The sequence below is a fragment of the Pongo abelii genome, chromosome 13, assembly GCF_028885655.2.
Source record: "Pongo abelii isolate AG06213 chromosome 13, NHGRI_mPonAbe1-v2.0_pri, whole genome shotgun sequence".
In the NCBI taxonomy this organism is placed as follows: domain Eukaryota; kingdom Metazoa; phylum Chordata; class Mammalia; order Primates; family Hominidae; genus Pongo; species Pongo abelii.
Genome location: NC_071998.2, coordinates 102,112,727 through 102,135,783, shown reverse-complemented (window position 1 = coordinate 102,135,783; position 23,057 = coordinate 102,112,727). Strand labels below are relative to the sequence as shown.

At 42.1% G+C, this 23,057-nt stretch overlaps 1 protein-coding gene across 17 annotated transcripts in view; it reads left to right on the top strand.

Annotated features, from left to right (window-relative positions):
- The first annotated feature begins 869 nt into the window (after positions 1–869).
- Positions 870–23,057, top strand: part of LPAR1 (lysophosphatidic acid receptor 1) — a 169,562-nt gene continuing 147,374 nt past the window's right edge. The window contains exons 1-3 of one of the 17 annotated variants that reach the window (XM_063714355.1): positions 1,329–1,419; positions 3,848–3,928; positions 4,035–4,144. The gene's annotated coding sequence lies outside the window, so the exon portion shown is untranslated. Of the gene's footprint in view, positions 1,202–1,263; positions 1,420–1,800; positions 1,905–1,933; positions 2,264–3,847; positions 3,937–4,034; positions 4,145–18,841; positions 18,939–23,057 lie in introns of those variants that run through there. The other 16 variants (XM_063714352.1, XM_063714351.1, XM_063714353.1 and 13 more) reach the window with 16 other exon arrangements.

Below are 23,057 nucleotides of genomic sequence, written 5' to 3'. Positions count from 1 at the left end.
ACATAGTAGCATTGTGCATGAACATATTAGCACTGTGCGTGTACAATTTTTTCACATAGTAGGTTGTTATAAAATAAATCATATATTGGTAGGAAAGGTATAGAAAGAAAAGTTATTTAAAGTGGATTTTTAAAAAAGATTCGAATGATTTTTTTTTTTTAAAAGATTAGAACCATTGTTTTAAAAAGGAAACAGCTTTAGATAGTAAATTATTTACAGCCAGGACTCAGCCCTGAGCATCCTGTGAAAACCACAGGAGCTTGGTCAAGGTTCTAAGCAGTCACCGGTGGGAGATGGTCATGGTCCCCTTACAGCATAACTCACTTGAGGCTTGAAAAGTTTCCGTCCAACTACGGTTTGCAGTGACCTTTCTCTTCTGCAAAGCCCACGGTTACCGGGTGGCCACCACCAACATAGCCCCGCCTCGCTGTCCTGCGTTTCTCTCAATCAGATCAGTCCTGCCGAGTCCCCATGCCTTACTGCTGGCGTGCTGTGTCCTCTGTGCCATTTCAAGGCGAGGGCTCAGGAAACTTTTACTCACACGCTGCTATTTTTGATATGCGGTGGCCTTAGCTGTGGAGCGAGAGGCCGATAATTCTGATCACTCCGGAAATCATGGGAAGCCAGAAGTGGGAGATGGGTGTGGTGAGGTGGCGTGGCTAGGGAGACCCCATTGAGTGGGTGTTGTTATAAGACCCGGGCGAATCCTTGTGGCTGCCACTCTCCTGAGAATGATGCCTAGGCCTTAGTGCCGCGCCGCTCCCACCCACACCTCCAGGTGTGCAGTCCCCGCCCTTAATTACTCTCACTAAAATTGATAGTTTACACTTGCAAAGCTACACTGGGAAAGCGGAAGAGAAATTTATAATCATGGATATGGAGAACTAGGGGAGCAGACACACTTGCTTTGGTTTCCAGATCCAGTGAAGTGAAAAATCAGAACTAGAAACGTATGCACCTTCCTAGCAGCAAAGCCGCCTCTTCGTTCTTCGCAGCCTCCAGTGCAGGGCGGCGCTGGGAGAAACTTTGCGCCTTCTGGAAACTTTAGAAAGTGAGCCACGAAAGAGAGGCCACATTTCGGGGGTTTTGCGGGCCCCGCGATGTTTTCCAGAGCTTTTCGAGTGGGAAGAGGAGAGCGACAACGTAAAAATGCCCCGTGCCGGGGCGTCCACCGGAGTCCTACCAGCTGTCTGGCGCTGGGGTGAGCTCAGGAGGGGCGGGGGTGGGACCCGAGCTGGCGGCCACGGGTCTCCCGCTGCGGGTGTGTCGGCTCGGGGGCGGGGCAGGGGAGGCTGCTGAGATAATGAATGGGAGGCTAAGGCCACCCCCCAGCCCCGGCCCTGCCACCACCGTGGGCTGTCGAGCCAATGAATGGAGGAGGGGGCGCAGAGGTCAGGGGCGCTGGGGGCGCCACACCAGGTATGGGGTCCAGCTTGGGAGCGGGGAGGGCGGACTCTGGGGGTTCGGGAGTTGCTGACTTGTGCTACGTGGAGCAAGCAGAAAAGAAGGAAGGCGGAGGAAGAGAGGCGGCTGGCGTCGGCGCTGCTCCTCTGGCCCTCCCTCTGCGCCCCCTCCTCCTGTCAGCGCGCCAAAGCCGGGCAGTAGGGGCCGACCAGCGGCTGACGCTCCCCGAGTGGCGACTGCGTCTCCAGCCCCGCTGCGGAGCTCGGGCCGGATCTGGGGCGGCCAGGGCCCGGAGCCGCGGAGCCCTCCCCGCCGCCCGGCCGAGCACGGGACCCCGGCGGGGTGGGCGCAGGGGGCGGCCCCGCTCTGGGCGACTGCCGAGGGGCGGGCGGAGGGCCGGGCTCGGCTGGCGGTGGGGCGGGAGTCGCCGGGACTGGGCGCGCGGCCTGAAGCCAGCCCAGGGGCGGCAGGAGCGGGACGCGCGGCGGCGGCGAGCGCAGGTAAAGGGGCCGGCGCGGCGTGTGGGGACGGCGCCCCCTGGGCGCGAAGCCAGAGGCCGCGGCGACGGCTCGGCCCGCCACACGGCGCGTTGTGCTCACACTGTTCCGCCGCGGACGGGCTTTGTGGTTGGGGGCGCGCGTGCGAGTGCCAGTGAGAGTGTGGGTGCGCGCGCTGGGCCGCGGCGCGGGTGGGTGGCCGTGCGTTCTTGCGAGCCGGCCTGCAGGAGGCGAGGCTCCCCTGGCCTCCCGCACCCAGCGGCTGACCGAGCCCCGGGAGGGAAGTTGCCGCAGCCGCCCGGGCCGCCGGCCCTCCTGTCCCGCGCCAGGTCAGTGCGCCCCGGGGCCCGCCCAAGTGACACGTAGGTGGCCTCCGATTACCTGGGTCTGGGTGGGTGCGCGGGAGGGCTTGCGAAGGGCCCTCGAAATTCTCCCAAAACCTCGTCCCGCTGGACGGGCACCTCCGAGGGATCCCTGCGCCTCTGGGGCTCCCGCACCTCTCGCTTCCCACTGACGACTCGGTTGTCCCCCACCACCGGGCTGAGGACTTTTAACTAAGTTTCTGTCCAGCCGCCTAACAAACGTGCTTAGCAAGTAACAGGAGGTTGTAAGGCAAGGGAGGGACCCGGCTTTGAAAGTTGATGGTTTTGAAATCGACGGCTCCTTTGACTTGCGTAGGACTCCTTTGTGGTGAATGGATTTAAAGTTTATTCTTGTTTTTCTTTGCTGCCATTTGGTCTTTGCAATGTGAAGAGTGAAGGCATTCAGGACTTGCTGCTGCCTGCTGTCTGGGGCCTGAGGTTGTGGCTCTCCGCTTCTGCTCTCCTCTCTTCATTTTTGTTGAAATCCGTGGATTTTTTCATAAATGCGGGTGCTGGCTTGTTTCACTATGGACGCGTCGTTTCCTATGGGTTGGATAGATATTGGTAAACATAAATATTGAAAATGTAAATGATGATCACAGCGAAATCCTCTATTCCTTCAGGCTCTAACAGTTTGTTTGTCACGTATTTGCATAAGTGTGTTTGCTCAGCTAAGCATAACTGGTAAGCCAGAGGTCTGTGATTCAGAGCCTGCAGTTCTGGTTAAGGGGAGACTGTGCACTTGGAAAATGCGAAGTTTTTTAAGAAGTTATTCCCTTGCCAGATAGAAGAGTGAGTCCCAAGGAAAAAGGATGTATGTTAGAGGTATGGTTATTTGAACCAAATTAAACATCATTAAAATACACAGGGAGGTTGAATGTCACCTAGTTGTTTCTGCCCTTGATTTCCATATCCCAGTAGGAGCGAGTATAATTGCCCCAAATGCAAAATTATGAATAATAATCAGCATTGTAAGTATATTAAGGTTGCATTTTTTTCTTGATACTTGTCTAATTTGAGGATAAAAACACCAAGTGGCAAGAGAAGGAGGTAGCTTGAGGCAGGAAGGCACGGGCGAGGAGCGAGGAGGGAAGGCTGGGTTGTCATCATCCGAACCCGCAAGGCACACCACGTCCCCTAGCGGCGCGACCTCAGCCAGTCGGGTCAGCTCAGCTCCTGGTCTCTGTCTCCCCATCCGGAAAATGGAAGGGGTTGGTGATCGTTGCTGTTACTTCCAGCTTCCCAAATAGCTAGAAACCGGTGGGAGGTTATCTTATGTTAGAGCAGTAGGAAAAGGTAGGAGGGGGAAGTGAGAGGTCCGGAGGGCCAGGAAGATGGAAGAACTCCAGCAACAGAGGATGCCTGGAGGAGAAAAATCCTTGAGCTGGGAGCTCATTTCCTCTGTTTTTTTTTTTTCTTTTCCTCAAGGGACTCAATAATACTTTCCCCCGCTCAGATCCATCTCTTGTTACCTTTATTATTTAAAGCTTGTGAGTTTTCTTAGTTAATGCACTAAGGTGAGGTCAAGGTGATCCTTGACTTCTACTAGGCATCACTTGACCCATTTGCATCATTGTCTCTCAGGGGAACAGCTCCTGCCCAGGTCTGTGGGCACTCAGCATGGATTTCAGTCTCCCTGTGAGTGATGGGAAAGAAATAACAGAGGTAAGAATGTAAGTGGCAGCCCTTTCGAAACTTCTATTTTTGTTCAAACCTAATATTTTCCAAAAAGTAATTTGATTTTTTTTTTTTGTTTCAAATTACACCGTAGACTCTGCAAAGTTTTACTGAATCTATTCCATTAGTGACCTACTGGAACATTCAAAGAATAAAAATCTCACTTGCTCAGTGTTTTTGATACACAGTGACATTCAGTCTGAAGTAAGTGATATTTAGGGCCAAGAATCATTTCAAATGCTTAGTATGGAAAGTTGCAATCTGGGCAGAATACACTGTATCATTTTCACTGGGAAGCTCCAAGTATTCAGCAGATAACAGAACTTTTAGAATTTAGTTTGAGGTCAAGATTTTAATGTCTGTGCTTGATGTGTGGCCTGTCTTCCTTTTCTTTGATGTTTTGGTATCAATATGCCTACACCCTTGAGGAACATTATTTATTTTAAAAGCTGAACTGTGATGTAATAAAAACTTAAACATTAGCTCTTGGTTTAAAGTCCAATAGTCTTCTCTGGCCTTAAGTCAGCATCATACTACTGTTTGGTTTCTTATTTTTACATATCATGTTACCCTCTTATTTAAATATCCCAGGCCAGGTGTGGTGGCTCATGCCTGTAATCCCAACACTTTGGGAGGCTGAGGCAGGAGGCTCGCTTGAAGCCAGGAGTTTGAGACCAACCTGGGCAACATAGTGAGACTCTGTCTCTACAAAAAAATAAAAACATTAGCTGGGTATGGTGGCATGTGCGTGTAGTCTCAGCTACTTGGGAGGCAGAGGAGGGAGGATGGCTTCAGCCCAGAATTCAAGGCTGTAGTGAGCTGTGATTGTGCCGTTGCACTACAGCCTGGGTGACAGGAGAGACTCTGTCTCTTAAAAAAAAAATCTTAGGGAAAAATATTATGGATGTTTTAGAAAGTTGAGAGAAAAGGAGGCAATTCTATTTCAGCAAACAATTATTGAATTCCTTCCATGTGGTAGATGCAAGGATGGTGAAAAGGAAGCTCCAGAAAGAACTGCAATGCAGCGGGGAAAGATGCAGTGAGCCTCACGGTTTATACTGAATATGTATATGCAGTGTTGTGTAACTGGGTGGTAGCATAGAGTCCAAGAACTTTGGCATGCCAGGGAATGAAGAATTACATTTTGATTCAGGGGACAACTTTATAAATGTGGCTTGAAGAATAACATATCTTTTAAAAGATGAATGGTGGGAGAATGAAGACGAAGTGAGAGTGTGGGGTGATGAAGCCTGGAAAGTTACAAAGGGACACATTGTGGGGGAACCTCTGATGTTATTTTAAGGAGTTGTGCTACATGGGGTTAGGGAGATGAGGAGGAAGTATTACATAACCTCAAGATGCAGAAAGACACTGAGTAACACATATTGGGGCAGAGTGAGGGGTACGATGATGGACGGAGGACTGGGCTTTTATTCCATTACAATCTGTGTAACTTATGGCTGCTACGTTTTAAGACACTATTGCCAGTTTACTCAAATTATATAAAGGTTGTAGAATAAACTAATAAGTGGTTCCTTCCTCCCTACTCCCCGCAAATTGATAGTGCTTTATACTTTTGAGAAATTGAATTTAGTAAAAATTAATGATGCTATTGTGTTATATAGCTGGACCTTGTGGAGCCTTTTGAATATGTGGGGTTGAAGTCATTCTGCAGGCACAGAGCTGTCCAAGAAAACATTTTTTTTTTCCCTCTCTTTTTTGTTTAGGGAAGGGCTTGCTGGTTAATGCTAACTTAAACATGACTCTTCTGGCAGCTGGCATTCTTGACCCTGTTTATGTTATACATGGTATTTAACCACAGTGATTGGGTATTTGCAGCACAGAAGAAAAAGAATTATTATTAGTTTGAAACCGGCATTAATGCCTCTGTAAATGATAGGGCAAGGCAGTAGATGGAAGGAGAGAGGGAAGCCAAGTAGCACCCTCGGTACTGCAGTGAGAGATGACATAACCATGAGAATTCTTTAAGTTTAACTTCCAGTAGAAGTAACTTGCTTTCTATATATTTTAAATCCCTAGAGCTAAAGCATTTAACTCGTTATCTTCACTCTGTGGGATCCATTTGGGAGAGGTATTCAGGAGCTTTATAGGTTCACACTTGCTCCCCAGTACCTCTGTGTCACAGGAGGATATACATCGGTTTTCAGTTGCATATCAGAGGTGGAACTGACTTGGATGTCTTTGAATTGCTGTGGAATATGGAGATGCTAGGGTACCCAGGAGACAGACAGGAAAAAGAAGAGGCTGGGCACGGTGGCTCATGCCTGTAATCCCAGCCGAGACGTGTGGATCACCTGAGGTGAAGAGTTTGAGACCAGCCTGGCTAACATGGTGAAACCCTGTCTCTACTAAAAATACAAAAAATTAGCCAGGTGTGGTGCTGGGTGCCTGTAATCCCAGCTACTCACGAGGCTGAGGCAGGAGAATCACTTGAACCCAGGAGGGAGAGGTTGCAGTGAGCCAAGATTGTGCCATTGCACTCCAGCCTGGGAGGACAGAGTGAGACTCCATCTCAAAAAACTTAAAAAGAAAAAGAAAAAGAAGGTGGCTGAATTTCTTTCAGTTGCCTTGTGAATTCAGTTTAATGAATGATCTTCCCAGCAGTTTGTTTTATCTTCTGCAAGGGGACTTATGTTTGGCATGTTTAATAAATTAAGTTAATTAAGTTGGAGAAGCCCGAGGTTAGTATACTTATTTTAGGATACATTTTTGGTGGGAGAGGAGGAGGGGTGGCGTGGTGGTGGTGATGATTTTATTTAAACTCCTGGGCATTTTTTAGCAGGTTAGTATGATTTCAAAGTAGTGTTGTTGTATTATCAACTTGTGGGGCTGGGCCAAAGAATATTGTCTTAATACTTGCATGTTCCTGTCATCTAATCAGTGCTATACAAACTTTAACCCTGAAGTCCATGTAAAATTGTAATTATTTTTTTCCAGAAATGAAAGAGAACTATTTTACTACATTCATGGATTTAGGCTATAATTTATTTTATTTTTGTGGTACTGTTTAAAAAAAGTGATATAATGACAGGGCAGACCCTTAACTTTAGTCCAGTGCTAAAACAAACATGCAATAAGCCTGCATGAGGCAGGGCAAGCTGTGTTTGTTGTACTATGAAAATAAAGGAAAATGTTTTCAAAACCAGCCTTTTTCTCTAAAAGAAAAAAACTTTGACTAATAATACCTGGCCATGGGTGGGATTTCCAGCTGTTGGTTGAAGGAAATTTTGTTCATTATAGCCATTATGTGTGCTATGTTTCTTAGAGTTTAGGATTTGCTATGCTGAGATTGCTACTGTGAACCGTGCCTTTTTTAGCAAGTTTCCCTATATTCATTACCTTATGTGTCTAAACAGTGCTCTAGATTAGAGTTTATATCGATCTGTTCTACTAAATTTTCTTCCCCTATGTCTAGGTGGTTCTCTTTGACCAACCCTTAACTGCTCTGATTCTGAAATTCTGCTCTAAGTGAAGGATATTCCTGGGTCTTTGGAGGGAGAAATGGTTCAGGAGCAGAGGAAACTTTTTTCCCCCCATCTCAGGAGCACTTAACTGACTGCCTGCTATATACCAGGCTTTGTGCTAGTTACTAGGGGGGAGTGTGAATAAGGCAGGATTCCCACCCTCCAGGAGGAGCTTACACACGATTAACAGATAATTACAATTCAGTGTAACAAGTGTTATGAGAGAGATGACTTTGCGGGAGCACCAAGCGGGGCACTTGACCCTCAGCGGTGAGGTGGTGGAGGTCAGGGAATGCTCCTGGAAGGTTAGGATCCGGAAGGACCCTGGGAGATAAACCAAGCCTAGAAGAGGTAAAAAAGGGATCAAGAGGCTTTCTATCTCCAGTTTTGCTACTCCTGGGTACGTCAAAGTGCCTCTCTTTTTACATCTGGAAAATAAGAATAAGAACTGATATCTGGTTGGTAATTCTAGTTTTCATTTACTATGTGTTCCTTAATCCTTTATATTACTCTTTCTTCCATATTCGGTAGGCATTTGTACCCACCCTGTACTGGGAAGATAGCACTGCAGGAAACAAGATGTGGACAGACCCCTTCTGTCATGGAGCTTGCCTTCTATCATATGACATTAGTAAGAGAAGTTCTTTTAGAATGCCTTCAAACTCAGGCATATCATATGTATCTTGTTATTCTTCCATTTTAGGAACATTTTCTCCAAGGTAGTCTCAATACTTTGAGGTGAGTTGGCCTTTTCCTCTTAGGGAAGGAGACCACAAAACCTGGTAATCTCGTTTTCATTTTATATGCTTGAAATATTTTGCTAGGATTTATCGGTTTTAAAGTCTAGAGATAGACATAGCTGTGTTTTATCTGTAGCCCTGCCTTGCTTCCATCTCATTTTCCCTATTCTTACTTTTAACTCAACTTGTGTTTGAGATTCTTTGCTCAGTGTATGGTTTGCTTTCTAGAATAATTCAAATCTAGTGCCTGTGGAAAGTCAGACTTATTTTTTATTTATTTGAGATAGGGTCTTGGAGTGCAGTGGCATAATCCTGGCTCACGGCAGCTTTGACTTCCTGGGCTCAAGCTATTCTCCCACTACAGCCTTCCAAGTAGCTGGGACCGCAGGTGTGTGCCACTATGCCTGGCTATTTTTTTCTTTTTCTTTCTTTCTTTCTTCTTTCTTTTCTTTTCTTTCTTTCTTTTTTTCTTTTTCTTTCTTTTTTTTTTTTTTTAAAGAAATGGGCTCTCACTACATTACCCAGGCTGTTCTCAAACTTCTGGGCTCAAGGGATCCTCTCACCTTGGCCTCCCAAAGTGTTGGGATGACAGGTGTGAGCCACCGCATCTGGCTAATACTCATTTTGAAGTCACCCTGTCATGGTGCTTTGCTTCACGAATGTATTTCACTTATGATCTTGAAGTCACTCAGGGATACAAACACAATAAAATGCATCCCAACCAGAAGAAGGTAGCTGCATTCATTTACAAAATTTTTTTTGCAATGATTTAAACACTATAGATGTGTCTAAAGTAAATGTAAAAATCTCTCTCTGCCACTTTAACCTTACCCATCTGATATCAGTTTGTTCCATAGTCTTCCATCATTGTCCTTTTACTTATACAAACCTACAAAAATTAATATTTGTGTATATTTATGTGTGTGTGGGATGAGTGTGGATATGTTTATACATACTCATATGTATGTTTGTGTGTGTATCTGTCTGTGCCTGCCTCCATTTTCTTTTGCTTTAGAGAGGCTATACTTGAGGCTGCCATCAAGAGTGAGAAGTTTGAAGCTGGAAGAGCTGCATGGGCCCTTCTTGAACTGGTGCAGCATAACATCACTCAAGAGTTCTTGTCAGAGTGATAATGAATGTCTGGCTATTATAAACGGGAACAAGAAAACTATTTCCAGCTGTGTGACAACCAAGACGACAAAAAGCATTGCAGAGAATATTATTGCCACAAGGACCCTGCTTCATCTGGGTCTCAGACGACGGGAGGAGAGGCATTTTGGAGCATGGGTTTGGCATCTGTGAACCTTTTGTTAGGTAGAAAACAAGGCCTGGATGAAAGGCCTATCAACCACTTCTGGAGCAGAGAAGATAGGTAGAGTTATTCATTATAGGCAGGTTTCATTGTAGGAGTATTCAATGAGGACCCCCGCCTTAGAAGTCTGTAATCAGCAGATGAGAAGGATGGTGTGTTCTTACTAAGAGAATAACACAACTGAAACAGAATTGCCTTTTGTTAAGGGGATGCTTTGCCTTCTTGGACTACGATTGTGGGGAGACGGATTATTGTCAAGTAAATGAGGCATTCATTCTGTACCCACTATTTATTGTAGTTCCACAGAGAACTGCTTGCTTTACTTCCTGACTAGGCACAGAGAAGTAAAGGTTCAAAGGCTAGGACAAGATGACTGACTTTTCCAGATTCAGCACAATCTGTTCTCTGGTCACTTTGAGATGCTGTCAACTTAGTTTCATGCAACTGATATCTTGGAGAACTTGTGTGTCCTTATGTATGGCTGAGGACACTAAATTTTTTTTTTTTTTTTTTTTTTTGAGGCAGAGTCTCACTTTATCACCCAGGCTGGAGTGCAATGGCACGATCTTGGCTCACTGCCTCCTGGGTTCAAGCAATTCTCTTGCCTCAGCCTTCCAAGTAGCTGGGATCACAGGTGTGCGCCACCATGCCTGGCTAATTTTTTTTTGTATTTTTTGGTAGAGATGGGGTATCACTGTGTTGGCCAGGCTGGTCTTGAACTCCTGGCCTCAAGTGAACCACCCGCCTCGGCCTCTCAAAGTGCTGGGTTTACAGGCACAAGCCACTGTGCCTGGCCTGAGGACAGTAAAATTAAAAAAAAATTAAGAAAGTATGGTCCCCACTCTTGAGTAGCTCATGAACATGGAGTGATATGGACTCAAATGATTAAGATCAGGTAGGTAGTGATGAATACCGTAAACCAAGGTTCAAACAAAGAGCTGTCTGCATAGCTGAGGATGGAGAAGGTAAGTCAGCCTTAGAGGAGGGAAATGACTTGCAGCAGGATGCCAGCCTCGATGGTCTGTGGAGCTCATTCCATGCAGAAGAGTAATGAGGAAGACTCAGTGAGTGACAGGCTTGGGGAGGAGTGCCTGGAATTGACAGTTTGTGGCAGGAAGTGGTGGGACCAATCCCGAAGGTTGTAGAGGTAGAAGGGTACTGGAGACTACTGTGGACAAAAAAGGGCATGTTGATGCCATTACCAGACAGGACATGAGAGCATGATGATTGGTGCAGTGAGGCTTGTTAGTTTTAGACATGTCTAAAACCATGCAGGCAGAGATTTTCAGCTGGTAGCTGGCAATTTGAGTTTGAAGTTTAGCTGAGAAGTCAGTTGGCAGTATTCAGGCATAATTGCTAAATGTAGAAGTAAATGCCAGTAAAATGTGTGTGATAAGCTGGAGAGCACTTTTCGAGTGAAAAGATTGATATATTTTAACAAGGACAAGGCTTATTTCAATTCTTTAGGTTATTTTCTTTAGCAGATTAAAGTAGTTTTATGGGTTATCAAGCATTTGTTGAGGTTTTCCTATGGCCTCTCTTGATAGGTGGTCCTGGGGAGATAGGAAGGAAATGGTGCAAATTTCAACAATATCCCATTGGGGTGAACAAAAAATCCCTGAAACAGCCCATTCCAGCTATTGTTATCTGGAAAAAAATCCTTACAATAATTACATGGTGATTTGAGGTCTGGGGGAAGTTGCAGATATAGTTTTAATTTACTGTAGGACTAGAGGCAGTGAGTCTCATATTGCTGTCATATAAAAGATAAACCTTCCAGAAGAACTTTGGAAATTTCAGTAGCCTAAAGACCACGCTTTGAGAAACTCGTAAAGGCTTGTCATAGAGGTTAAAAAAAAAAAAGTCTTTTTCTAATTAAGAATTTATTTTCACTTTAGAGAATTTTATTGGCATGCCTTCTTGCATGCAAGATAGAAAAAAGACAAGTTTATTCCTAGTTTTCTTTTTTCTAAGCCATTATGATTCTTTTAAATTATACTCATTTCAATTTGATAGGAAAAAACAGTATATGCTCATTTTAAAACATGTGGGATGTGCAGGGATTCATGTGTAGTTCCATCACTTAAGATTGACTTTCTTGCTAGGCATGGTGGCTCATGCTGGAAATCCCATCACTTTCGGAGGCCAAGGTGGGCAGATCACTTGAGGTCAGGAGTTCAAGACCAGCCTGGCCACCATGATAAAACCCTGTCTCTACTAAAAATACAAAAATTAGCTGGATGTGCTCTCTTGAACCCAGGAGGCGAAGGTTGCAGTGAGCTGAGTTTGTGCCACTGCAGTCTAGCCTGGGTGACAGAGCGAGACTCTGCCTCAAAAAAAAAAAAAAAAAATTCTTATTCCATTTTGGGATAATTTCTTGCAGTTTTAAAAATATTTGCTTTTACGGAATATTTAACAGCATTCTCCTTTGTATCATAAGTATGTACACAGGCCATTAAAATCTTTCATTTTTAATTTCTAATGACTACATATTAGTCACACTATTTAATGTGTGTGTGACTAATTAAACATACCTAATTATGTTTAGTCATTCCCTTTCTCCACTTGCTTCTTTTTGTTTTTGTTTTTTTTGTTTTTTTTTTTGAGGACTTGTGTTTCTCTGCCCATATTTCGGCGTTGATGTTCCCAGAGTTCTATCCTTACTCTAAATGATCTCCATTTTTGAGCTTATTCACACAGTGGACTGTGGTTTCTTGGTCTTTGTCCTTCTGCCTAGGACATTCTTTCCTAGGTATCCACATGCCTGCTGTCATTATTTTCATGTCTTAACTCAAAGGTCAACTCCATACTGAGGCCTTCTATCACTACATTTAAAATTGTGTGACATTTCCTGTCTACCCAGCTTGCCTGATATTTTCTTCTCCATTGCACTTTTCTTCTGACTTCTTAGATGAGGACAAGACTTAAAAAAAATTGTTTTTATTTTCTGCTATTTCCCCAAAATATTTTTCTTGTTTTGTTTCTTAAAGACCATGTCTTTCTCTGTCACCCAGGCTGGAGTTCAGTTGCTCAATCATAGCTCACTGTGGCCTCAAACTCCTGGGCTCAAACCATCCTCCTGCTTCAGCTTCCTGAGTAGCTGGGACTATGAGCACATGCCACTATGTTTGGTTATTTATTTATTTTTTGGGTAGAGACAGGGTCTTGCTGTATTACCCAGGCTAGTCTCGAACTCTCACCTTGACGTCCCAAACTGTTGGGATTGCAGGCATGAACGCTGCACCTGGCCTGTTGATTTGGGGTGGAGTGTTCTGAAATTGAGGCAGTAATTAATAGCCTACCAACGAAAAAAAGCCCAGGACCAGACAGATTCACAACTGCATTCCACCAAAGGTACAAAGAGGAGCTGGTACCATTCCTTCTGAAACTATTCCAAGCAATAGAAAAAGAGGGACTCCTCCCTAGCTCATTTTATGAGGCCAGCATATCCTGATACTAAAACCTGGCAGAGACACAACAAAAAAGAAAATTTCAGGCCAATATCCCTGATGAACATTGATGCGAAAATCCTCAGTAAAATACTGGCACACTGAATCCAGCAGCACATTAAAAAGCTTATCCACCACAATCAAGTCGGCTTCATCCCTGGGATGCAAAGCTGGTTCAACATATACAAATCAATAAATGTAATCCATCGCATAAACAGAACCAATGACAAAAACCACATGATTATCTCAATAGATGCAGAAAAGGCCTTCAATAAAATTCACCCTTTCATGCTAAAAACACTCAATAAACTAGATATTGATGGAACATATCTCAAGATAATAAGAGCTATTTATGGCAAACCCACAGCCAATATCATACTGAATGGGCAAAACCTGGAAGCATTCCCTTTGAAAACCGGCACAAAACAAGGATGCCCTCTTTCACCACTCCTATTTGACATAGTATTGGAAGTACTGGCCAGGGCAATCAGGCAAGAGAAAAAAATAAAGGATATTCATTCATACAGGAAGAGAGGAAGTCAAATTGTCTCTGTTTGCAGATGACATGATTGTATATTTAGAAAACCCCATCGTCTTAGCCCAAAATCTCCTTAAGCTGATAAGCAACTTCAGCAAAGCCTCAGGATACAAAATCAATGTGCAAAAATCACAAGCATTCCTATACACCGCTAATAGACGAACACAGAGCCAAATCATAAATGAACTCCCCTTCACAATTGCTACAAAGAGAATAAAATACTTAGGAATACAAATTACAAGGGATGTGAAGGACCTCTTCAAGGAGAACTACAAACCAGTGCTCAAGGAAACAAGAGAGGACACAAACAAATGGAAAAACATTCCATGCTCATGCATAGGAAGATATCATGAAAATGGCCCTACTGTCCAAAGTAATTTATAGATTCAATGTTATTCCCATCAAGGTACCATTGACTTTCTTCACAGAATTAGAAAAAACTACTTCAAATTTCATATGGAACTAAAAAAGAGCCCGTATAGCAAAGACAATCCTAAGCAAAAAGAACAAAGCTGGAGGCATCACACTACCTGACTTCAAACTATACTACAAGGCTATTACTGGTACCAAAACAGATATAAAGACCGATGGAACAGAACAGAGGCCTCGGAAATAATACCACACATCTACAACCATCTGATCTTTGACAAACCTGACAAAAACAAGCAATGGGGAAAGGATTTCCTATTTAATAAATGGTGTTGGGAAAACTGGCTAGCCATATGTAGAAAAGTGAAACTGGACCCCTTCCTTACACCTTATACAAAAATTAACTGAAGATGGATTAAAGATTTAAATGTAAGAACTAAAACCATAAAAACCCTAAAAGAAAACCCAAGCAATACCATTCAGAACATAGGCATGGGCAAAGGCTTCATGACTAAAACACCAAAAGCAATTGCAACCGAAGCCAGAATTGACAAGTGGGATCTAATTAAACTAAAGAGCTTCTGCACAGCAAAAGAAGCTATCATCAGAGTGAATAGGCAACCTACAGAGTGGGAGAAAATGTTTGCAATCTATTCATCTGACAAAGGGCTAATATCCATAATCTACAAGGAACTTAAACAAATTTATAAGAAAAAAAGAACTCCATCAAAACGTGGGCGAAGGATATGAACAGACACTTTTCAAAAGAAGACATTTGTGCAGCCAACAGACTTATGAAAAAAAGCTCATCATCACTGGTCATTAGAGAAATACAAATCAAACCACAATGAGCTACCATCTCACACCAGTTAGAATGGCAATCATTAAAAAGTCAGGAATCAACAGATGTTGGAGAGGATGTGGAGAAATAGGAATGCTTTTATACTGTTGGTGGGAGTGTAAATTAGTTCAACCATTGTGGAAGACAGTCTGGTGATTCTTCAAGGATCTAGAACCAGAAATACCATTTGACCCAGCCATCCCATTACTGGGTATATACCCAAAGGATTATAAATCATTCTACTATAAAGACACATGCATACGTATGTTTATTGCAGCACTATTTACAATAGCAAAGACTTGGAACCAACCCAAATGTCCATCAATGATAGACTGGATAAAGAAAATGTGGCACATATACGCCATGGAATACTATGCAGCCATAAAAAGGATGAGTTCATGCCCTTTGTGGGGACTTGGATGAAGCTGGAAACCATCATTCTTAGCAAACTAACACAAGAACAGAAAACCTAACACTGCAGGTTCTCACTCATAAGTGGGAATTGAACAATGAGAACATGTGGGCACAGGGAGGGGAACATCACACACCGGGGCCTGTTGCGGGGTGGGGGACAAGGGGAGGGATGACATTAGGAGAAATACCTAATGTAGATGACGAGTTATGGGTGCAGCAAACCACCATGGCACATTTATACCTGTGTAACAAATCTGCACGTTCTGTACATGTATCCCAGAACTTAAAGTGTGTGTGTATACACACACACACACACACACATGCACATATATATATAAATATAAATATATATAAATATGTGTATATATAAATATATATGTGTATATATATATAAATATATATATGATGCCCAGCACACTGTATTAGCTGCCATTTTCATTATCTTCATTGGTAAGTTGAATCATATGAGATTGCTGGTATTTGACTGCTCTTGACCTATAAAATGGTAGTTTTGTACGGTTCAGTCTAATATTACGCCCTTCAGGTTTATCTGGCCAGTTGCATCTTCTGCATTTCCTGAGTTCAACTCAGGATTTTTTTCTACATTTGTTAGAGAATCTATCTTGTTGAAGTTCAAAAGGTGTGGTATGCATTGTGCATATGGTCCCAGAACCTGCTTCTTACCCATTTTTTGTACTATGTAGTTAGTGGAAATAATGCCTTGACTTTGCCTGCTTTTTCCTCATATATTTTTAGTGCTATTGCCAATTTTTGTCTTTGTGTGCACCTTCTTGAGCATTTTAACTGGAAATTGTGATGAGATTTATTGGGACATTTAGTTGAGTGGTTTTCAAACATTTTAGTCATGACCCATAGTTAGAAATGTTTGTACATATATATGAATGAGACATTAGTTTTATATACTACACATAGTAAACTCTGACATTTTCTTTTCTATTTTTTCCTATGATAATTTGTTCATTTTCATTTTAAAAAGTACTAGTTACAACTCATACATTTTGAAAACACTGATCTGGTCATGAACTGCAGTTTGAAAGACACTGATCTAGTCTGTTGCTGTGCTGTCTAAAATCAGGTTCATTCATTTTTCAACATCCATTTGTTAGATACATTATCGGTTATTTTGCTAGTAGCTGGGAATAGAGTGATGAGTAAAGCAGTCGTTATCACTGGTGGCATGAAGCATAGAGTCTAGTGGGATGGAGCATATGAACCAAAAAAAAATCACCCAAATGTATAAATACTCTGCATGATAAATTCTGTGGGGGAAAAGAGCAAAAGCGATTAAATGGGGAACCTCATCTGACTTTGGGGGTGATTCAGGATTTCCCTGGGGAACCGACATTTGGTTAGGTCTGCAGATGAGAACGTGTTAACTCTGTGAAGGACTGAGCAGGGGTGTGTGCATGGGATTGTAGAGTCATGGAAGAAATAGTAACAGAAGCAAAATAGAAAACCTGAAGGGAAAGACAGGTGGAAGGCAATCTTCTTTGTTTGATGAGTTGGCATTTTTTGTGATACTTAGTAGGCCTTCCTGCTTGTGGCTTTTTTTTTTTACTTGACAGAAGTCAAGTAGGAATGTCAAGGATTTTTTTGGGGAGATGGGTGTTAGTGTTTGTTGAAGTAGTTTTGTATTAGAGCAATACAGTATATTGCTAAATAGCAGGGTTTTTTGTTTTTTGTTTTTTGAGATGGAGTCTTGCTGGGTCACCCAGGCTGGAGTGCAGTGGCGCAATCTTGGCTCACTGCCAGCTCCGCTTGTCGGGTTCACGCCATTCTCCTGCCTCAGCCTCCCAAGTAGCTGGGACTACAGGCGCCCGCCACCATGCCCGGCTAATTTTTTTTTGTATTTTTAGTAGAGACAGGGTTTCACCGTGTTAGCCAGGATGGTCTCGATCTCATGACCTCGTAATCCGCCCGCCTTGGCCTCCCAAAGTGCTGGGATTACAGACTTGAGCCACTGCACCCGGCAATAGCAGGGTTTTTTGAAGGCTTGCTCTGTATGAGGAGCTGTACAAAGTTGTGTTTGATATGTAGGAGAAGTAGATTTGGTTGGATTAAAAAATACTTTTATATAGTATAATTACCAATTTAGTAACTATGCATAATTTGTAAGAAATTATAACACTGAAGTTAAGTTTTGGTAAGTGAAGATCAGATGGTTGGGTGAGTATTTCATTGCCTTTTGTTGATTTGAATGTTATGGTAGGAATTATTGCTGCACTAGGATTTTTGTTTTTTTACCTTGATAGGATTTTCGTGTTCATTCCCCCCACCCTCTTTTAAAACTGAATAGTTTAAAAGAAAGATTTTAAATTAGAAGTCCATAAAGTAAGTTGGAGACCACATGAGATGGGAGACCATGATTCAAGTGCCAGTTCTTCCACTGCTGCACATGGTACCCTTGACAATACCCAACCTTTGAGGCCCTGGGAACCTTGTCTTAAAATGGAAGACTTGAAATCAGTTTGCAAGAATCATTCTCCCAGTGCTATTATTAATATTAAGTGCCTTTATGCTTTCTATTTTCAACTTTGCTCTGGCTGTTTAAAGACTTGGCACCCCACCATTTAACTAACCTAGTCCAATAAGCTCAGGCCAAACTTGGGAGAACTCCAGGTATTTGCATCTTTCTGTGTCTTTGTGGGGTCAGGCTCAGGTGGCACTAATTCCTTCACATTGGGCAACACTACTAATGCTTCTCATTAAAACATGGAAGAATGGGCGAAGATTAGAATTCTCTTGAGACTTTTTTTTTATTTTTTTGTGACGGAGTCTCGCTCTGTCACCCAGGCTGGAGTGCAGTGGCGGGATCTCTGCTCACTACAACCTCCACCTCCCAGGCGGTTCAAGCGATTCTCCTGCCTAAGCCTCTTGAGTAGCTGGGATTACAGGTGTCCGCCCCCACACTCAGCTAATTTTTGTATTTTTGGTAGAGATGGGGTTTCACCATGTTGGCCAGGCTGGTCTTGAACTCCTGACCTCAGGTGATCCACCCACCTGGGCCTCCCAAATTGTTGGGATTACAGGCATGAGCCATCACGACTGGCCTAAATCTTTAAGACTTTATGTCATAGTTTGTAGTTTGACAACACTTGAAATTAATTTTTATTATCCTTTCAGATTCAGCAAACATGGAAAAATATGATTATCTTATGTTTATATGCTAGATACTTGCTTTGGAGAAATATGCAGTATCTAAGTTATATATAATCCACATTTTATAAAAACCCATTGGATGAGGGTGATATTATTTTTAAAAGATTTTAAAGGGCTAAGGAATCGTATGGAAGATGAATTCAATTTTGATGACTATACCAAGTTTAAGGAATATTTTATAAGAAATGGGCTTATGTGAAAGAGAATTAAAGGTACTTGGCAATTCAGCTTTTCTTTTTCCTCCTAGCTTTATTGATGTCTAATGACAAGCAAAACTGTATTTAAGGTCTACTTATGATGATGATATACATATATACTGTGAAATGAGTACTATTAAGTATCGTCACCATGCTGTACGTTAGATCCCCAGAACTTACTCACAACTGGAAGTTTGTACCCTTTGACCAGCATCTTCCATTTCCCCCACCAACTCAGCTTTTCTTACCAGTATATTAAATCATTTGATTCAAATACATTTCAACATTATTTTCTGTAATTCAATATATTCAGTCTTTCAAGTTCATTTATTGTAATGTGAATATGTTATTACACTTGTTCTTATTTTTTGTTTAGAAATCGAGGGAAGAAAGATGAGACGCATGCTTTTTCTGTTTGTCGGAACTCTACTGAATTCCTCATTCATAGTAAAATATTTACTCAGGAAGTCCAGGTAACTCTGGAGATTTTACTTAGTGTGTTTTGGTGCTGATTCATCAGTTGATTTTTTTTATTTCTTGTTGAATATCTTCTTAAGCTGATTGTTATATGGAAACCAGCCAGGACTCCAGGCTCCTGATCTGAGACAAGGCAGGGGCAGGTCACACAGGCACAGGCAATGTTTGGCAATGTGTAGGTCCAAGCAGGTACTAGGCACAGGTGCTCAACGCTAGTACTAGAAACAGGTTGGGTCTGAAGGGGTTGGGGTCATGGGGTTAGGGTAGATTCAAGGTAGACAAAGCCAGGAAGAGGCACAGAGCATGTAGATGCCTGGCCTAGAATTCCACAAAAGGCATTCTGGATAGCCCTAAGAGAGAAGTGGTGTAGACAAAAGTCTAAAGCTCCCAGGGGAAATGTATTTTCAGAGTTGGAAGCATCAGTTGAACTTCTCTGATTGTTCAAGGGAATCTCAATACTCAAGCAGGGGTTGAGTCACCATGACCTTGGGAAAAAGTCCCAGCTTCTCTTCAAGTGTTTGGCCATCTTAAAGTAGAGGGCTTCGAAATCACAAATTCTCATCTGATTCAGGGATTAAGAACCTTGTTGAACACTGTTTCTCTAGGAGCAGGAATTAGCCGAGGTCTCATGACTAAATGTATTCTTTCTACAAGAGATTTATTATAAAACATATTTAACATTTGCTATGGACTGGATTTTCTCCCTAATATTCATGTTGGAGCCCTAACCCCTAGTGTAGCTGTATTTGGAGATAGGGCTTTTAGGAGATAATTAGGATTAAATGAGATTATAAATGTGGGGTCCTAATCTGATGGGATTGGTGGCCTTATGGGAAGAGGAAGAGAGAGATCTTTGTCTCTATACACATTCACCAAGGAAAGGCTGTGTGAGCAAACAGTGAAAAGACAGCTGTCTGCAAGCCAAAAGGAGAGCCCTCACCAGAAACCAACCATGCTGGCACCCTGTATTACATTTGTAGCCTCTAGAATTATGAGAAAATAAATTTTTGTTATTTAAGCCACCTAATGTATGGAACTTTTTTTTTTTTTTTTTTTTGAGACGGAGTCTCGCTCTGTCGCCCAGGCTGGTGTGCTGTGGCGCGATCTTGACTCACTGCAAGCTCCGCCTCCCAGGTTCACGCCATTCTCCTGCCTCAGCCTCCTGAGTAGCTGGGACTACAGGCGCCTGCCACCACGCCCGGCTAATTTTTTGTATGTTTTTTTTTTTTTTTAGTAGAGACAGAGTTTCACCGTGTTAGCCAGGATGGTCTCGATCTCCTGTCCTTGTGATCCGCCCGCCTCGGCCTCCCAAGGAACTTTTTAATGGCAGTCTAAGCTAATACAACATTCCATTAATTTGGGCAGGGAATAAAAGTAACTCTGTCCAGTAGCTGTTCAGCAGAAAATATACTCTATCATTTACCTGCCTAACTCTCTTCCTTTTTCCTTCTTCATCCTGTTTTAATGGCAGAATAACTCAGTGAGTAAAAATGTTTCAGTGAACACGTCTTAAAGTATTTAAAACTGTTCAACTTATTTAAAACTAATTGTTTTTATATGAAATACTGTTTATTATCTTTTAAAATATCTCTGTTATTATTATTTTTAATAGAGAAGGGGTCTTACTATGTTGACCAGGCTGGTCTCGAACTCCTGGGCTCAAGCAATCTTCCCAAAGTGTTGGGATTAGAGGTGTGAGCCACCATACCTGGCCCTTAGTGTATTCTTAAAAACATTAAAAAAATTATTTTTGAAATCACATTATGGCAATATTTAAATAAACAAACCCACTTGTATTTGCAGTTCCCTAATGAATATATTTGTTATTTAGTCATGTTAGTTTTATGGCCTATTTCTATTATGTTCTATTTTATGGTCTACTTCTAGCTAGAGGTAACAAATGTGTGTTTTTATTTCTACTGATCGTTTTTTAACACACTGTTATATAAGGCAATATAGTCTGAATCATATTTTTAATAGCCTGATAATAATCCATTAAGCTGTGAAACTGTTCATTCAACCATTGCCCTATTTTTACAGTTTTATTTCCTTTGTACTTGCTGTTTTAAAAAGCATTGTACTCAACTTTTATGTAATTTCCATAGACTGATTAAGAGTGAGATCACTGATTTGAAAGTAATGTCATTTGGTTTCCAAGTAGATTTTTAAGGTAGTTTAAAAACGTAACTTTCAAAAGTAACACCTGTTTGTGTTCATTTTTAGAAAACAAAGAAAAATATAAAGAAGAAGAAGGAAAAAGTACCCATACTCCCCACCTAGAGATAGCCATTGTCAAGTTTATGGGATATTCCCTTCTAATATTTTCTCTGTAAATTTTCTCTAGTTGGAATCCTACTGGGCATAATCAGTACTTTGTCCTTTCTCTTAATAGTATGCAGTAAATGGAAGTGATGTTAATTCCATTCAGCTACTGCTATAGTGAACTCACTTCAATGAATATCTTTGCAAGCCTATTTTTGCATTTCAGGTAATTTCTTTAGAGTAGATTCCTGGTAATATAATTTGTTGCCTTAAAAGGCAGGGATGATTTTTATGGCTAGAGATAGAAATGATTAAATTGATTTCCAAAACAATGATAATGCTTCATACTCCTACCAGCAGAGTTTGAGAAAAACTTAAAGGTGGAAATTAGTATAAGTGAAATGTGAAATGATCAGAGCAATGGGAAACTTTAATAATAATCTGTCCTGGATGATATTGGCTAGACCTCATTGGTGGATGTTCTTTCCACTGTGGTGATATCTTTCACTCATCCACAGTTTTGTCTTCTAACAGAGAACATTATGTTTCAAGCTTCCCTTAGTTTTATGTCCTTTAATATGCTGCGAAAAGGTTTTTTTTTTTTAGACAGAGTCTTGCTCTGTCGCCAGATTGAAGTGCAGTGGCACTGCAACCTCCACTTTCTGGGTTCAAGGAATTTTCCTGCCTCAGCCTCCCTAGTAGCTGGGACTACAGGCGTGCGCCACCATGCCCAGCTAATTTTTGTATTTTTAGTAGAGATAGGTTTCACCATGTTGGCCAGGATGGTCTCGATCTCTTGATCTCGTGATCCGCCTGCCTTGGCCTCCCAAAGTGCTGAGATTACAGGCGTGAGCAGCTGCGCCCAGCCAGGTTTTGTTTTTAACTGTATACACTGCATCAACTGATGGTAGGGTATTCCTGATGAGTATACTTCTGTGAACTAACTGGTTAACTACTAGAAAATGGAGCAAGTACTCTAAAAATGGATAGCAAACATCATCACTGGCCATCAGAGAAATGCAAATCAAAACCACAATGAGATACCATCTCACACCAGTTAGAATGGCGATCATTAAAAAGTCAGGAAACAACAGGTGCTGGAGAGGATGTGGAGAAATAGGAACACTTTTACACTGTTGGTGGGACTGTAAACTTGTTCAACCATTGTGGAAGTCAGTGTGGCGATTCCTCAGGGATCTAGAACTAGAAATACCATTTGACCCAGCCATCCCATTACTGGGTATATACCCAAAGGATTATAAATCATGCTGCTATAAAGACACATGCACACGTATGTTTATTGCAGCACTATTCACAATAGCAAAGACTTGGAACCAACCCAAATGTCCAACAATGACAGACTGGATTAAGAAAATGTGGCACATATACACCATGGAATACTATGCAGCCATAAAAAATGAAGAGTTCATGTCCTTTGTAGGGACATGGATGAAACTGGAAACCATCATTCTCAGCAAACTATCGCAAGGACAAAAAACCAAACACCACATGTTCTCACTCATAGGTGGGAATTGAACAATGAGAACACATGGACACAGGAAGGGGAACATCACACTCCGGGGATGTTGTGGGGTAGGGGGAGGGGGGAGGGATAGCATTAGGAGATATACCTAATGCTAAATGACGAGTTAATGGGTGCAGCACACCAACATGGCACATACATACATATGTAACTAACCTGCACATTGTACACATGTACCCTAAAACTTAAAGTATAAAAATAATTAAAAAAAAAAATATATGTATTTTGTACTTTGCTGGATGGAATTTACAAATATTTGACCTAGAATTTTTACATTTATGATCATGAATGATACCTGTAAATTCTTTTT